Source organism: Mastigoproctus giganteus, chromosome 5, assembly GCF_048544385.1.
Source record: "Mastigoproctus giganteus isolate SK-2022 chromosome 5, ASM4854438v1, whole genome shotgun sequence".
In the NCBI taxonomy this organism is placed as follows: domain Eukaryota; kingdom Metazoa; phylum Arthropoda; class Arachnida; order Uropygi; family Thelyphonidae; genus Mastigoproctus; species Mastigoproctus giganteus.
In genome coordinates, this window is record NC_143579.1 from 36,015,472 (window position 1) to 36,033,957 (window position 18,486).

General features: G+C 39.8%; 1 protein-coding gene across 2 annotated transcripts in view; it reads left to right on the forward strand.

Moving 5' to 3' along the window:
• The window catches only part of LOC150085302 (ATP-dependent DNA/RNA helicase DHX36-like), a 458,954-nt gene that overhangs the window by 354,099 nt on the left and 86,369 nt on the right, over window positions 1-18,486 (forward strand). The gene's annotated exons all lie outside the window — the stretch shown is intronic.

Consider the following 18,486-nt stretch of genomic DNA (forward strand, 5'->3'; position numbering starts at 1 on the left):
TTGAAATTTGAGTAGTTTTTAATTTTCCCTGTCATTTAATATACGGATGTTATCTCTATAGCCTTAACTGTTGTGCCTTTGTACCTTTAACTTGATCACAATGATATATGTGACACCATACACAAACAAAAAAAAATAAAAAAATTTTAATTAAATAAATAGTAAAGAAAAAGAAAGAATAATTAAAAGAAGTACAAAAGGATAGTAAGATGTATTGATTGCAGAAAAGCATTATCTACTGCACGTTAATGAATATGAATATGTGAGCAGAATGGTAAGCTAAGTAAGAAGCAAATACAAAGAAAAGCAGTAGCATACTTTAAGATTGGTTAATGACAGGAATCATTATTACTGCAGAAAAACCTAGAAAATGTAGGCAGATGGGCTGAGAAGTCTTGGGGTTTTAACATTGGTAAATACAACTTAATGCATATGGGCAGGCGCTTCCGTAGCCAGGTGGGAAGAGGCAGCAGTGCGTAGCACACGCTTCTTGATTAAAGCGGGGTTCGAGCCCGTCACCACCAAATACGGAGGATGCGGAAAGGTCAGGGAATGACCACCGCATAACCAGGAGCAATATGGCCTTAGTTGCTAATGCTCCTTAAAAAAAAAAAACCAAACAGCATATGGGCAGCAATAATATCAGAATAATATACTAACTGGGTGGTACCACTGTCAAGGTGGAGAGTAAAAGAGACCTAGACTTATTTTATAGTATGACATAAGATTCTCTCAGCAGTATAGACTGGCTGCTAGAACAGCTCATGGGATTCTTATTAATAATATACAGGAACTTTGCCAGCAGGGACAGTGAGGTGATTATCCCATTGTATAATGGGTAGACAGTGGTAGGCCACATGTTGCATACTGCATATAGCTCTGGAAGCCTCATGGTGCAGAGTAGAGCAGCCAGATTAATGAAGAACAAAGGGGTACCCAACAAAAGATTTCAGTTCTGCAAACTGCAGTTCTTGGAAAATAGACACTTGTGGGGAGACCTGATTGATGTATTTAAGGCTTCAAATGGATTGAGTAAACTTACTTATAATGGTATTCTAATTCTTTCAGTAGACACAAGTGGACATAAACTTAAATTGAAGAAGATGTTTGCAGGACAGATGTGTGAATAATTCCTCTCAGCAAGTGAGTAATTGATTGTTGGAATAAATTGCTCTTTGGTGTTGTGGTGGAACTGGGTGGCTTGAATAAATTTAAAGAAGAGTTAGACATATTATTAGAAAGGATAGACAGGATAAGGTGGGTAGTTTATTTTATTTTATTTTTTTGGCAGATGCTGTATAAGCTTGCTTCCTTGCATCATTTGCCACTAATAAATACTTCTACCACTGTAACTATATCAACAAAAGAAAGAGGAGACTAAATTGAAAATAAGAGTGTTGTAGGAAGAATTATATTATGAATTTAGTAGCATCTCCTCTTTGGTACTAAGCCAGATTCGTGTAAAATATCACTATAAATGGAAATGAAATATCAGCCAAACCAATGCGACTCACCCTGTCTCTCTGTTAGTGGTTTAGTATTGCATCGTAGTGGGGTCTGAGCTGCTGTGTTACAATTTCTCACTGCATAAAGGATAACATCCAACCAATGCATTTTTTAGCATTAGTAGAGGCATTTGATGCAAGAAAGCAAGCTTATGCAGCATCAGCCAAAAAAAAAAAAAAACCACTTCCACTTCACCCCTCTGTTCGTTCAAAATACCTGTCCGGCTGAGCCTTAAACTTATTTAGGCTATCAACTTCCACGACAAGGGATGGAAGTCTGTTCCACCAACCAACCACCCGCTGTCTAAAGGCAAATTTCCACACATCTATCCTACATCTGTCTTTCCTCAATTTGAATTTATGCCCTCTCAGGTGATTATTCTGAGCAAGAGGAAGAATCCCATCAGCATTGAGCATGCTCAAACCATTCAAAGCTTTATACACCTCTATCAGATCACCTCGCTGGTGCCTAGTCTCCAGACACTGCAATTTGCAAAACTTAAGCCTTTTTTCGTAAGAGCACCCCTTTGTTCCATTCACTAATCTTGTTGCCCTTCTCCGTACTCGTTCCAGCAGCTCTACATCCTTCTTGAAATGAGACCTCCAGACCTGTATACAGTACTCTAGGTGTGGCCTGACCATTGCCTTATACAAGGGAATAATCACCTCCTTATCCCTGCTAGAAAAATTCCTATATATCATTGACAATACACCATGAGCTACTCTTGCAGCCCATCTGCACTGCTCAGAGAACTTCATATCTGCCTGCACAACCACCCCCAGGTCCCTTTCATTCTCTACCACTGTCAGTGTAGTACCACAGAGTTGATACGTTGCTCTGGGGTTGCTGTTTCCCATATGTAGTACTTTACATTTGTCAATGTTAAACTTCATTTGCCACCTCTCAGCCCATCTGCTCAACCTTTCCAGATCCTGTTGCAGCAGCATAGTGTCAGTAGTGTCCTTGACAACCCTGCCTACCTTTGTATCGTCTGCAAACTTGGACATTAAGCTTGATATACCATCATCAATATCATTTATAAATACAGAAAACAATAATGGACCCAACACTGAGCCCTGAGGGATTCCACTAATAACATTAGTCCACGACGAGCAGTGTCCATTGATTACCACACTCTGTCTTCTCCCCCTCAGCCACCCCTTTATCCACAGCAGCAATTTGCCTCCAGTTCCACACTGTTCCAATTTGTGCAGCAGTCTTCCATGTGCAACAGTATCAAAAGCCTTTCTAAGATCCAAGTATATAATATCAAAGTTATTCCCTGCATCCAGTTCCTTTGTGACTGCATCATAGTATCCAATCAAATTGGTCAGGCAAGACTTCCCCTTAACAAAACCATGCTGTGTCCGAGCTATAACTGAAGTCTTGTCTAAATGATCCTGCTGTGCTTCTTTAACTAGTGCCTCCATTAATTTTCCTGGAACAGAAGTTAAACTCACAGGTCTCTAATTACTTGTGTCAGCCTTTGATCCTCCTTTGTGAATTGGGGTCACATTTGCACATCTCCATTCTGTGGGTACCTCCCCTGAGTCCAAGGAAGCTCTCATAATTATGGCTAAGGGTTTGCTTACTTCCTGTGCTGCTTCCTTTAATATAACTGGATAGATCCCGTCCACCCCGGGTGCCTTTCTTGTGTTTATCTTCAACAATTTCTCCTCCACTTTACTCTCAGTTATTACAAGATTCTCTAGTTTACTGCTAGAGTTGAATATACCTCTGGCTTTCCCCTTGCTAAATAACTCCTCATGTGTGAATGTCGATGCAAAATATTCATTTAGTTTGTTAGCTACCTGAGCAGGATCATCAACAGTTGACCCATCGATATCAAGTGGACCAATCTGATTCATCTCCTTCCTACTAGAGTTTACATAAGTAAAGAACTCTTTTCTGTTTTTCTTTGCTTCCCTTGCCAAAGATTTCTCGTAATCTGCCTTCGCCTGCCTAACCTCCTTGGTAACTTGGTTACAGATCAACTTGTATCTATCATAGGCTTCTGTGTCGTGTTAATTTGTATGTATCCCATGCATGTTTCTTCTCTGCCATATGCCTCATTAGTTCATCTTACATCCATTTAGGCCTAAACCTTGAACAATATTTCTCAGTTGGTATGTAAAGCCTAGTAGCTTCCAAGATAAGTTCTTGGAATGCTTCCCATTTTGCATTTGCTGTTGGTAACATCATCAGTTGGTCCCACTGTATAGAATTTAAATACTGTCTCAGTCCATCGTAGTCGCCTTTACGAAAGCAGTAACCCTTCCCTTTACCCCTAATGGTAGTTACCTCTTTGAGTAAATCCCACTTCAGCACACTGTGATCACTGCCACCTAGTGGTTCATTTATCTCCAGATTCTTAATGCATGAAGAATCACTGCTGATAATCAAATCAAGAGTATTACTCCCTCTAGTTGCCTCCCGAACATGCTGATGTAGAAAACAATCATCCAATAAATCCACAAAAGCCTTGCTAGTGTGTGAGTGACCAGCCCACAAATTCCAGTCAATATCTGGGAAATTAAAATCTCCCATTATAAGACTCTCTGATTTACTGGCCCACTCTATTTCCCTGTACAGTTTCTTATTATACTCATCAGAGTCATTAGGCCTATAGCACACTCCTACTCTCAATTTTGATCTCCCAATGCTTATGTCACACCAAACTGACTCGACACTGCACTGTCCAGCGATGTTCACTGGCTTCACTTCTTTGGATTTTATGTATTTCTTAACTAATAGCATAACCCCTCCTCCCTTCCTAACCAGTCTATCCTTTCTGTAGACGTTGTACTCCCCAAATTCCAGTTCTGCATTCCTTATATCTGTGTGACACCACGTCTCTGATATCCCAACAATATCTGCCTTTGATGTTTTGAGCAATACCTCAAATTCATCAAATTTATTTACTAAACTCCTAGTATTGGTGTACACGCAACTATACATGCACCTATTTCTATTCTTAGCTACCCTAACCCAACCCATGTGTTTACTTGTACCGCAATGACTCCCAGCAGTCTCTGAAATATCCTGCATCTTGTTTTTCAGGCTTCTGCTCATTCCAATAGAAGCAGTGCAAGAATCTCTTTCACCTCTGCCAGTGGCTGCTGTTAATCTATTGGTCTTTGTCTCCCCCCAAGCTAGCAGTTTTCCGACCCACCTAACACTGCCTCGACAGCATCAGCAAAAATTCTTGCACCCTTTCTATTTAAGTGTATCCCATCCCTGTAGAAGCAATCTCTCCTGTTAACAAGTACAGTTCAGGCTGAAAAAAATTCTACCCATTGAGCCTTGCACAATCTTTCCAGGGCCGAATTGATCGACAAGCCTCTCATCATATACTCCCTCCTATCGTGTCTGGGCAGAATTGCAGACACTTTCAAATTCAACCGTATTTCACGGCTTTTTTTCAACAGTGACCTGTACTTGTTAAGCAATTCTGCCGGTCTCCTACTCTTGATATCATTAGTACCAACGTGTACAACTATATCACCTTTTGTGCCCTTAAAAGATGATATCTGCTCTACAACTTCATCAACCTTTGCCCCTGGCAGACATACCCTGGTCCTGTTCCACCTATCCTTTTTACAATGCATGTTCCCCGTTTCCCTGACAATAGAGTCACCAACAACTACTAGTTCATTTGGGACCAGCGCATTCTGCCTTGGGGGTTGCCTCTGCGTTGCGCGATGACCAAGTGCAAGCTCTGGCGTTGATGTGGGCAGCTGAGAGCTTGATGGGCCCCTCAATTTAGTTCCTTCGAGGGCATCCACCCTGTCCTTCAAGCTCTCATATAGGCCCATAAGAACGCTGAGTTGTTGCCTGATTTCGATACACTCCTTGCATCGTGCACACACAAAGACATCCCCCATGTCAATATCATGTCCCGTACCTGAATGCTCCACAAACATCATGCAAGCTGTGCATTTTAGAAGGCTGTGATCCAGAAGGCAACTGCCCCCCTCAGTTCTCCTCTGAGCCACAACACACATTGGTAGCAGCAGCAGTAGTAGTAGTGGAAAATGATGCAAGAAAGCAAGCTTATAGCATCAACCAACAAAACAAAAAAAAAAAAAAAAGAATTCTACAAACTTCACCCATCCATATGATCCAAGAATTGTGTAGTTCTTTCTTGAATTTATTGAAGCCATCCACTTTCACAACAACAAGCTAGTGCTTATGTCACACCAAACTGAGTGTTTATATCACACTAGATGGAAGCATGTTCCAACAATCAACTACCTGCTGGCTGAAGGCAAACTTCCACACATCTATCCTGCAGCCATCCTTCCTCATCTTGAATTTATGCCCCCCCCCCCTCATGTGTAGTCTCAGCAAAGGGAAGAATGCCATGAACAGCTGTCCTGGTAGCTTACTCAATTCATTCAAGGCCTTAAACACCTCAATCAGATTACCCACAGGTGCCTAGCCTCCAGATGCTGCAATTTGCAGAACTGAAGCCTTTCTAGATAAGAGCACCCATTGTTCCCTTCACCAATCTGGTTGCCCTTCTCTGCACCCATTCCAGCAGATTTCCTCCCTTCCTAAAGTGAGGCTTCTAGACCTGTTACAGAACTCAAGATATAACCATGGCCTTGTACAAAGAGATAATCACCTACATATCTCTCATGGCAAAGTTTCTGTATATCATTGACAAATTTATCAAACTTCCATTAGAGTTTTATAAATTTCTGGCATCTCCTTTAAAGAATCCCTCAATGTGAATGTAGGTGCAAAATGCATATTCAGTTTGTCAGCAATATGTGCAGGGTCATCAACAGTTAACTGACATTATTGACATCAAGTGGCCCAATGTAATTCAATCCATTTATTCTACTGCTAGCTGTCCTGGCAGCATGTCTGCACTTCTCAGAGAATTTTGTATCTGACTAAAAATTACCCGTAGATCTTTTTCAATTTGCGCTACCCTGGGCATACCTTACAGTTGATAAGTTACTCTGGAATTACTGCTATCCATATGCAGTACCTTACATTTATCAATGTTAAACATCAACTGCCATTCTGTCTAATTTCCCTAGATCTTGTTGCAGTAGCTCTCACCCTGAGTACTATCATTAATCACCCTGCCAACCTTTGTATCATCTGCAAACTTAGACATTAAGCATGATACACCTTCATAAATATCATTAATAAATATTGAAAACAACAATGGGCCCAGCACCGAACTCTGGAGAACTCCAGTAATTACATTAGTCCATGAAGAGCACTACCCATCGATAACCACTCCTGTCTTCTTCCATTTAACCATCCCTTTATCCATAGCAGTAACTTGCCCTTAATGACACATTGTGCCAGTTTGTACAGCAGTTTTATATGCAACAGTATCAAAAGCCTTCCAGAAATCCAAATATATGATGTCAAAATTATTTTTTGTATCCAGTTCCTTCGTCACTGCATCATTGTAACCTATCAGATTGGTTAAATAAACTGCCCCTTGACAAATCCATGCTGTGATTGCAGTATCCTTGCTTGCCTGTTCAAATGGTCCTGCAATATATCTTTAACCAGTGATTCCATTATTTTCCCTGGAACTGACATTAAGCTAATGGGTCTGTAGTTACTCATGTCACCTTTTGACTCCCCTTTATGAACTGGGGATATATTCACACTTCTCCTGTCCATAGGGACCTCCCTTGAATCCAAGGATGCTCTCATAATTATGACTAAAAAAGGTTTGCTTACCTCCTTTGGTGCATGCATTAAAATAAATGGATAGATTTCATCTGTCCCCATGTGCCTTTTTTATGTCCATCCTCAACAATTTCTCTTCCACATCCTTTCAGTAGGCAAGACTGCCCCATAACAAATCCATGCTGTGACTGCAATATAATTGCATTCCTGTCCATATGGTCCTGCATTACTTCTTTAACCAGTGCCTCCATTATTTTCCCTGGAACAGACATTAAGCTAACACATCTGCAATTACTCATGCCACCTTTTGATCCCCTTTTATGAATTGTTGATACATTCGCACATCTCTAATTCAGTGGGACCTCCCCTGAATCTAAGCATGTTCTCATAATTATGGTCAAGGGTTTGCTTATCTCTTTTTGCTGCTTTCATTAATATAATTGGATAGATTTCATCCGCTCATTGGTCCTTGAGGTTGTCACAGACATTCTCTCAGATATGCTAGACAACCTGTACTTGCTACCTGGGAATCTAAAATGCTGATGGAACTGATATTCGGGGGACACTCAAGTCAAGTGGACCCAATTTCGGCAAAGTCCGGATGGTCTGTGACAGCCAAATCCTCTGCTTACACCTTCACGATGGTGGGACTGTTAGTAATCCTGGGTATAACTCCATGCACAAGTACATGGTGGGTGACCACCCAGGTGTGAACCAACGTAAGCAGGTGTGGCATCCACACCACAAGGAGGAATGTCGCCCCTCTATATTACCAGGCAGTACTAGGTGGTAGATGACTCTCATCAACTGGTGCAACAATACCACCAATTTGCTTATTTGAGGCTTGAAGTGGTGGAACCCATGTTTAGTCTCTAGAGCTAAGTTCCGGGAACCCTTCCCCATCTCTTCCATCATGCAGTATGATTGATGACTTTTGAGGTTATGAAGAACATCGTGGCGAGATCCAATCTTCCTTACATTTCGAGGGTACAGCTCTAAAACGATGTTCGCAGGCCGGCTGCTAGTTAGTAGTAGTGGCATGTGATGAAAGAAAGCAAGTGTATGAGCTTATGCAACATCAGCCAAAAAAAAAGAAAAAAATCACACAATTTCCTCCAAATGCCTGTCCAATTCCTCCTTAAATTTATTCAATCTATCTACTTCCACAACGGCAGATGGAAGTTTGTTCCAACAATTAACCACCCGCTGGATAAAGGCAAATTTCCACACATCTATTCTACATCTGTCTTTTCTTAATTTGAATTTATGCCCCCTTTAGGTTCGTAATCTGAACAAGTGGAAGGATCCCATCAGAATTCAGCGTGTTCAACCCATTCAAGGCCTTATACACCTCAATCAGATCACCACACAGGTGCCTAGTCTCCAGCCACTGCAATTTGCAGAACTTAAGCCTCTCTTGGTAAGAGAATCCCTTCATTCCCCTCACCACCAATCTTGTTGCCATTCTCTGTACACGCTCAAGTAAATCTACATCCTTCCTAAAATGAGGCCTCGAGACCTGTACGCAGTACTCAAGGCGTGGCCTGACCATTGCCTTATAAAGAGGGACAATCACCTCCTTTTCCCTGTACATTGGCCCAAACCTATTGGTAATTCTGTAGGAGGCTTCCGGATCAGCTAGTGTATAATCTTGCTACCTCTACTCTGCCAGATAGTGACTGGAGAGAGTCCGAGTGGTTGTGTATGCGGGGAGCATTGTCGAGGCCACATTATGTCAAGGATCTGGGTATATTCTTACCATGTGTATGCCATATCCAAAAATTTCATTACCTCATACAGCATGCCCCCCCCCACACTTTTTCTTACTATTGAATACACCATGAATTGTCAAATTAATAGAGCAAGCTTATCTGTGAAAAGATCTAAACCTCCCAAACACTTAATTCATTTCACAAATATACGTGGTCTCAGTTCTAATCTTAACGATGTCCATTTCCACTTGCCGCCAAACCCCATGTACTTTTTCTTACAGAATCTCAGTTATCGGTTGATTCAACTACTGCTCACCTCAGATGCCGAAATTATTTGCTGTATGATTCCTTTCGCCACAAAGGTGGAACTTGTGCATATGTCTGTTCTGATATTCCCTGTCAGAGACTTGGCAATTTGGAATCTCCTCTCGTTGGTCGTCTCTGGTTTAAAATCTCTCTACCTCATTCTGTCAAATTCATCTGTTGTCTCTACCGCTCTCCCAACTCCACTAATCACTTGGAGCTCTTTGACTTCCTCTCTTTGCAACATGACTTTCTCAAGTCAAACTTTCCTAACAGTGAGGTAATTTTTCTTGGTGATTTTAATTTTCACAACTTCACGTTTTCTAGCCACACCGACCCAGCTGGTCGAGATTCTGAGGCTTTTGCAATTACTATTGACCTTGCACAGATTGTTCATTTACCTACAAGAATACCGGACAATCCTAATCATACAGCCAACACGCTTGATCTTTTTCTCACAAACAACCCCTTCTAAGTACACTGTTGAAGTGAGTGGTCCTTTAGGCACTTCAGATCACAACTTGGTGATTGTCTCTTCTCCAGTGGAGCCTTTATCTCGTGGCTATTCCCAACCTCGTGTTCTTTGGCATTACAAGAATGCAAAATGGGATCACCTGCGAGCTTTCTTTTCTTCTTTTCCTTGGTCAGATTACTGTATCAAAACTTCTGATGTCAACGTTTGCTCAGATTGTGTCAGTGAAATGATTCTTGCAGGAATGGAATCCTTTATTCCACGCTCCACTTTAAAATCTTGTCCTTTTTCTAAACCTTGGTTTTCCAATAAATGTGCTATGGCTGTTCAAGAGAAGAATGTTGCATATCATGATTGGCTTGTTTCTTATTCTTCAGTTTCATTTTCTGCCAACACCAAAGCTTGCAACAATTGTAATGCAGTTATTAATCAGTCCAAACTAGAGTTTGTACAGGCTAAGAGTAGAAAACTTGCTTCTTGCCCTAATGGTAACCGAGCATTCTGGTCTTTGCCAAAGCTATTGGCCGCAACTTTTTTCCATCTCTGCTCCCACCTCTGTCCAAACGAGATGGTTCTGTTGTCTCTTCAGCCAAGGATAAAGCTGACCTGCTAGCATCCCATTTTTCTTCCAACTCATGTATTAATGATCTTGGTAAAACACCTCCCTCCATTCCCAACACTCTCCATTCAATGCCTCCTGTGGTCTTCCATCAAAAGGATTTCAGAAGGATTTTGATGAATCTTGATCCATTCCCAAAATGGGTTGGTTCTATGAGTTCGAAGTTGGACAGTTCGAACTGTCCAACTTCGAACTCATAGAACCAACTTTTCATCTTCCTCGTTTATTCATTCAACTGCCGTTTTCTGGAACAACCTTCCTTCATACGTATTTCCTGAAAATTACAGTCTACAGAAGTCCAATGTCAACACATATCTTCTTTCGTCTTCTCAACCTTCAACCCAAGCACGGTTACTTAGTACCGTGCTTGGTTTTAGGTTGAGAAGACGTGTTTGGGGCTTACATAAAAAAAAAAACTCCAGGATGCATTTTTTTATGTTCAGGTTTAACAGTTTCACTTCCACTTTCCTTTCAGTTATCACAGTCTTTTTTTTTTATATGAAAACCCCAAACGCAAGAGGTATTAGAACCTATAGTACTTAGTACCATGAGAGAGGCTTTGGGGGTACCACCATAGAGGTGGGAACAATATTCCATAGTAGGACTGATTTGCGATTTGTACAGAGTGAACTGTTTGGAAGAAAACTAATGCCGAGAGTGAGAGAGAAAACCAAGTTTTTTAGATGCAGAGGAAGCAATATTTGTAATGTGCTTGTGCCAAGAGAGATTAGAAGTCAGGGTAATCCCCAAAAGAGATATATCAACCTGCCTAGAAATCGGAGTGTCACAAAAGATAAGCATAGGAGCAGAAGAATCCTTTTTTTTTTTGAGAGATATAAGATAAGACTGAGTTTTAGAAAGATTGAAATCAACTAAGTTGTCTTTGCTCCACTGGAGAATTACCTGGAGATCGGCATTTAAGGAATTGATTGCGGATATTCGAGAAGTGGAATGCAATGTGTTATCGTCGGCAAAACTATGGATAGGATTTTCATTCGATGGAAGAAGGTCATTATTATACAAGAGGAAATGAGTGGGGGAAAGAACTGAACCCTGGGGACACTAGCATTAGTGGAGAATTTAGAAGACAGAGTGCCATCTACCATCACTCACAGTGAGCAATCAGAGAGAAAACTAGATAACCAATTACAAAAAACAGTTGGCAAACCATAAGATGGAAGCTTGTTTAGAAGACCTTTATGCCAAACACGATCGTACCATAAATGGGTAACATAAGCCAGAATATCGCCAGTGGATCAGCAATAGCAGAATCCATACTGGCGATCGTTGATCAGACAGAAGGATATTCGAAGAAGTGGAATGCAATGTGTTATCGTCGGCAAAACTATGGATAGGATTTTCATTCGATGGAAGAAGGTCATTATTATACAAGAGGAAATGAGTGGGGGAAAGAACTGAACCCTGGGGACACTAGCATTAGTGGAGAAGACAGAGTGCCATCTACCATCACTCACAGTGAGCAATCAGAGAGAAAACTAGATAACCAATTACAAAAAACAGTTGGCAAACCATAAGATGGAAGCTTGTTTAGAAGACCTTTATGCCAAACACGATCGTACCATAAATGGGTAACATAAGCCAGAATATCGCCAGTGGATCGGCAATAGCAGAATCCATACTGGCGATCGTTGATCAGACAGAAGGTTTCTAGGTAGTTTAAGAGTTGGCGGTTAATTGATTTCTCCATTACTTTAGAAAGAATAGAAGTAATTGCATTGGGATGATAATTGGATGGGAAGGACTTGTCACCGTTTTTAGGAACTGGCTGGATATTTCCAAGCAGAAGGAAAAACACCTTTGGAATAAGAAAGGGAAACATGGTGGCAAAGAATAGGAGTAAATTGAGGAGCACAGGCTTTGAGAACAAGTGGAGAAATACCATCAGGACCTGGAGCTTTCTTAACATCAAGATTTGTCAAATTCCTTCTGACATCCTTTTGACGGAAGACCACAGGAGGCATCGAAAGGAGCGTGTTGGGAATGGTGGGAGGTGTTTTTCCAAGATCATTAATACAGGAGTTGGAAGAATAATGGGATACTAGCAGGTCAGCTTTATCTTTGGCTGAAGTGACAACAGAACTAACTGGTTTTGATAGAGGTGGGAGCAGAGATGGGCAAAGGTTGCAGCCAATAGCTTTGGCAAGAGACCAGAATGCTCGGCTACCATTAGGACAGCAAGTTTTCTACTCTTAGCCTGTTCAAACTCTAGTTTGAACTGGTTTGGACATTTAGCTCACTGTTAGTTTGATAAATTTTTGGCCCACCCTCCCCTATAGAATTCATCACGTGTGAATGTAGATGGAAATTTGTCAGCAACGTGAGCAGGGTCATCAACAGTTAACTGACATCATTGTCATCAAGTGAACTAATGTAATTCGACCCCTTTATTCTACTGTTAATGGAGGCACTGAAATCTTGCTTTTTTTTCTTTTCTTTTCTTTTTCTTTTTTTTTTTGTATTCTTTGCCATAGATTTCTCATCTGGCTTAGCTTGCCCAAACTCCTTTATGATTCGATTATAGATTTATTTATATCTGCCATAGGCTTCTGTATCACCTGATAATTTATACACATCCCATGCATTTTTCTTCTCTGCCATGTGTCTCATTAGTTAATATGCCATCCATTTAGGTCTAAGCCTTGAACAGTATTTCTTTGTTGGTATGAAAAGCCTAGTAGCTTCTTTGGTTACTCCCCTAAATGCTACCCATTTAGAATTTGCTGTTGGTAACATCATCAGTTGGTCCTACTGCATAGAATTTGAAACTGTCCTCCGAGGCCACTATAGTCACCCTTAAGAACGTCAAAGATTTCCCTTTACCCTTGACAGTATTTTTGTCTTTAATTAAATTCAACATTAGTACTCTGTGAGCACTACCAATTAGTGTATTTTTACTTGCAGATCCTTAATGCAGGAAGAATTGCTGCTTTTAGCCAGATCAAGAGAGTATTGGCTCTCTAATATGCTGCTGCAGAAAACAGTTATGGATGCCATATCCAAGAAATCTACAAACATCTTGCTAGTGTATGAGTGACCAACCCACAAATTCTAGTCAACATCTGGAAAGCTAAAATTCCCCATTATAAGACATTCGGATTTACTGGCCCACTTTATTTCTCTGTATAGCTGTTTGATGTACTCGTTTCAATCATTAGGCCCATAACACTTGCCTACTCTCAATTTTGTTCTCCCAGTGTTTATATCACACCAGACTGAACCAACATTACACTGGTCACCCATGTTGACTGGATGCACTGTCTTAGATTTAATATGCTTCTTAACTAAGAGTATAACCCGTCCTGTCCTGTCTGTCCTTCCTGTATACACTGTACTCCCCATATTCAAATTCAGCTTCATTTATATCTGAATGACATGCCTCTTCTATCCCTGCAATGTCTGCATTTGATGATTTAATCAATACTTCATATTCATCAATTTATTTACGATACTTCTAGTATTAGTGTACATGCAAATATATATATATATATACACATGTTCTTATTCTTAGTTACCGTAACACAGCCTACGTATTCACTTGTTCCATGATGACCCACACCAGAGCCTGAAATCCCGGATTGCTGTATGTGCTAGTATAAGCAAAAATCACTTTCACCTCTGCCTGTAATGCTAGTTAATATGTTAGTCTGCATTTCTTCCCTCCCAAGCTAGCAGTTTACCAAACCACCTATCACTACCTCCATAAAATCAGCAAATATTCTTGCACCCCATCTATTTAAGTGTATCCCATATGTGTAAAAACAGTATCTCCTCTTAATGAGCACAGACCACACTAAGAAAAATTCTGATGCACATTCTCTTCAGGGCTGAATTGGTTGAAAAGGCTCTCAACGTGTACTACCTACTATCATGTCTGGGCAGAATTGCAGCCACTCTCAAATTCTGTTGTAAATTGTGACTTTTTCTCACAAGTTCGAGATATACATTATGCTATATTGTAGTTGTTAAGTAAGTCCTCAGATCTACTCTTAATATCATTAGGCTAACGTGTACAACATTATCACCTTTTGTCCCCTTAAAAGATGATATAAGCTCTATGATGTCATCTACTTTTTCCCCAGCAGACATACCATGATCCAATTCCATCTATTCTTTTTGCATTACATATTTCTCGGTTCTGACATTAGAGTTATCGACAGGAACTACTTCCTGTTTGACCAACCCATTCCACATTGGAGATCTTTGTTGTGTTACCTGATGCACAAGTGTGAGCTTTGGCATTGAGTTGGGCAGCTGAGAGCTTGACTAGCCCCCCCCCCCTAATTCTTTTGACAGCATCTACCCTATTCTTCAAGCTCTCATAAAAGCCCATCAAAATGCTGAGTTGGATCCTAATTTCTTCACAGTCTCTGCACCGAACATATACAAAGACACATGATATCATACAGCTCTTGGCTGTATCATATCCTGTTCCATGAAAGGTCCACAAACATTGCATAAGGTGCACATAGGTCATGATGCGTAGTAGAATCGGCCCCTTTGGTTCTCCACAGAGCCACAGCACTCCCACTACTTTGTGCCCATTGCTTTGCTGCTCTAGTCTGGGGCATGATTTTCCTGTAAATACAATTTAATTGATTAACAATGAAAATTAATCAATTTCATTGATTAATTGACAGTACTACACTAAGTTAGATTCCTAAATGCAGTGATACGTATTACACAAGGGGTTCAAAAGGGTTCCCAAACTTTTTGGTCAGAGACACCCCCCCCCCCCCAAGTAAAAATTCAGTAATAACAAAGACCCCCAAGAGCAATAAGCTTCAAGTTAATATATTCTGTAAACAATTTTTTTAGTAAATATATCCAATTATGATTTGCAATGCATATTAAAAAATTTAATGAACATTTACCACATGTGTAATGTGAAGGATGTGGTTGATGTGCTTTTAGAAGAGAAGAAATATTATGTTCATGATTTATTATTTTAATCTTAGATCTCCATTATTTTTGAAATCTAGTCGATTTCTCTGCTTAGTTAAAATACTGTTAGCATGGCTAAATCTGGGTTCTACCATGTATGAATTTGGAAAGGTCAATAATAAAGGCTCGACAGTTTTATACAGTTTGGGGTAGTTTTCAATAATATTTTTACTTGTCCAAGGTTCCCTGAAACTTTCTTTTGAGTGCACTGAATTAGCTTCTAGGTCCATCTTCATTTGAATAATTTCCTCTTGCAAATCCAGATCCAAATCATCCCTATCACCCTCTGCATGAAATGGAGACATAATCCATTCTGGAACTTTCATATCTTCGAGACCTTTGAATCTGTTTTTAAAATTCTCTTTTAAGCATTCCAGATGAGCTACATAAATATGTCGGCATCAGAAAAATTTCCTTTGGCTTCTTGTTTTAAAGATGACATATTTAGAAAGAAGTGAAAATTTCTATGACCAAGTGAAGTTTTGAAGAGCATTAACTTTTCTTGAAATCCCAAAATAATTGTTTGACTCTATATAATTGTAATGTAGTAGTAGTAGTAGTGGCATGTGATGCAAGAAAGCAAGTGTATGAGCTTATGCAGCATCAGCCAAAAAAAAAAAAAAAAAAAAATAGACCATTCCCTCCAAATGCCTGTCCAGTTCCTCCTTAAATTTATTCAACCTATCAACTTCCACGACAGATGGAAGTTTGTTCCAGCAATTAACCACCCGCTGGCTAAAGGCAAATTTCCACACATCTATTCTACATCTGTCTTTTCTTAATTTGAATTTATGCCCCCTTAGGTTCGTAATCTGAACAAGTGGAAGGATCCCATCAGAATTCAGCGTTCTCAACCCATTTAAGGCCTTATACACCTCAATCAGATCACCACGCAGGTGCCTAGTCTCCAGCCACTGCAATTTGCAGAACTTAAGCCTCTCTTGGTAAGAGGATCCCTTCATTCCCCTCACCAATCTTGTTGCCATTCTCTGTACATGCTCAAGTAAATCTACATCCTAAAATGAGGCTTCCAGACCTGTACGCAGTACTCAAGGCGTGGCCTGACCATTGCCTTATACCGAGGGACAATCACCTCCTTCTCCCTGCTAGCAAAATTCCTATATATCATTGACAAAACCCCATGACCTGCCCTGGCAGCCTGTCTGCATTGCTCAGAAAACTTCATATCTGACTGCACAATTACTCCCAGGTTTTTTTCATTTTCTACCACCTTAAGTGTAGTACCACACAGTTGGTACGTTTCTCTGGGGTTACTTCTACCCATATGCAGTACTTTGCATTTGTCAAGGTTAAACTTCAGTTGCCACTTCTTAGCCCATCTGCCCAAATTATCTAGATCCTGTTGCAGTAGCACACTGCCATTACTGTTATTAAAAACACTGCCAACCTTTGTATCATCTGCAAACTTTGCAGATGTCTTTGCCTTGAGGTTTTTTTTGTGCTTCACTGAATTTTGAAAATATATCAGCTAATATCAGCGTATACTAATTCTAGATTTCTAGAATTATCTTTGTGAGGAAATAGTTTCTTTAAAGACCCTTAAAATAATCTTACTGATCCCAGTGGCTTTATTAGAAACTAAAGACCCCTCAAACTTCCCCAAAGCCCCCCGGGGGTTGCTACCGACCACTTTGGGAATCTATGTATTGCACTATCAAGTTTTACATTATACCTTATGCTGTCAAGTTCAAGGTATACATTATGCTATAGTGTTACAATTGCAGTTTTAAATTAGTTATATCCTTAGTAAAAGTAAAATTTCTTAGCTTAAAAAAAAAAAAAAAAAAAAAAATGCCTAACTAGCTAATGAAGCTTCAAGGGGTGTTTAGTTCCTATTTATCACAATTGAAACCTTACTATTGCACTGGTTACATGTTACGTTATTTGTTCCAAAACACCGATACAATAGTAATACAAATAACACGTTGTAACTTACAAAATCACTAGCTAAATTTAAAAATAACCAGACGAATGTGACTAAGACTATTAAACTATTTGTTAAACACAATTTAATATGTTAATTGATCAGAAAGATGGTAAAAATTTCCAAAAACTTGTTCCCAGGAAGTCAAAAATTCTTTGTCTGTACCCTTGTAATCTGGTGGTAGGATGATTATTTTATATGTCAGGTTGGTAATGGTTTGATTCCACTGCCATCATTAGCTTTTTGATGAGATGAAACTCAGTGGTCTGTTTTAATTTATATTTGTTTCACTGTTATGGTTACCATGGTATCGTCCGTATGCTGTTTCCATTTAGAGTTTTAGATATTTCACACAGTTCAGCTTTGGTGTTATCAAGGAGGTGCTCCTAAATTTGGGTTAATTGGCATTTATTCTAAATTATTAAGAATGTATTCTTTCTACAACACTTTTATTCTCATTTTATTTACCTCCAACTTCTCTTTTTTTCTGCAGTTATGTTACTGGCTTTCTTTCTATTTGCTTCTTCTTACCTTTGACATTTTATAACATATTCTTAATTTACATCTTCAATTTGCATTTTTTATATGTATTGACATATAGAATTAAATTATATATGTAATTATATAATTATATGTATTATAAAATATAAATAAGTATAAATATTATATATAATAATGTAAATATACACTCAGTGATCACTGAATTATGACCACCCACTTAATAACATGTTGGGTCACCATTGTGCAGATAACAGCTGTTAATCATCTATGCATTGACATCCACTAGATGTCAGATTTCTGTAGGGATCTGCAGCCATGCTGCCTGCAAAGCTTTCCATAGCATTGGAATAGATTACTGATGTGTGTCCACATGCCTCACTTCCCATTACAAAACATCCTACAAGTGTTCAGTTGGATTGAAGTCAGGCAAATTTGGAGGCCAATCAAGATGGGCCTCCAAATTCATTGTGTTCCTCAAGCCACTCATGCACAGCGCGGGCCTGATGACATAGTGCATTATCATCTTTGAAATTCTGTTTTTGTCTGGGAACAAATGTAACATGACGGTGCTCATGGTCTCCTAAAAGCTGCCGGTAGATTTCACAAGTGACACGTTGGTCCATACACACCAGGGGTCCTATTTCTTGCCAGAAAAACATGCCCCATATTAAGCAACCATTGCCAACTGCTTGGATAGGGCACCATGCATGATAGGTCCATGCCCTTGTTGCTTGTGCCACAAATGAAGGCATCTGTTGGTGTGTTGTACCAGGTATTTGGACTCATCTGACCAGCACACTCG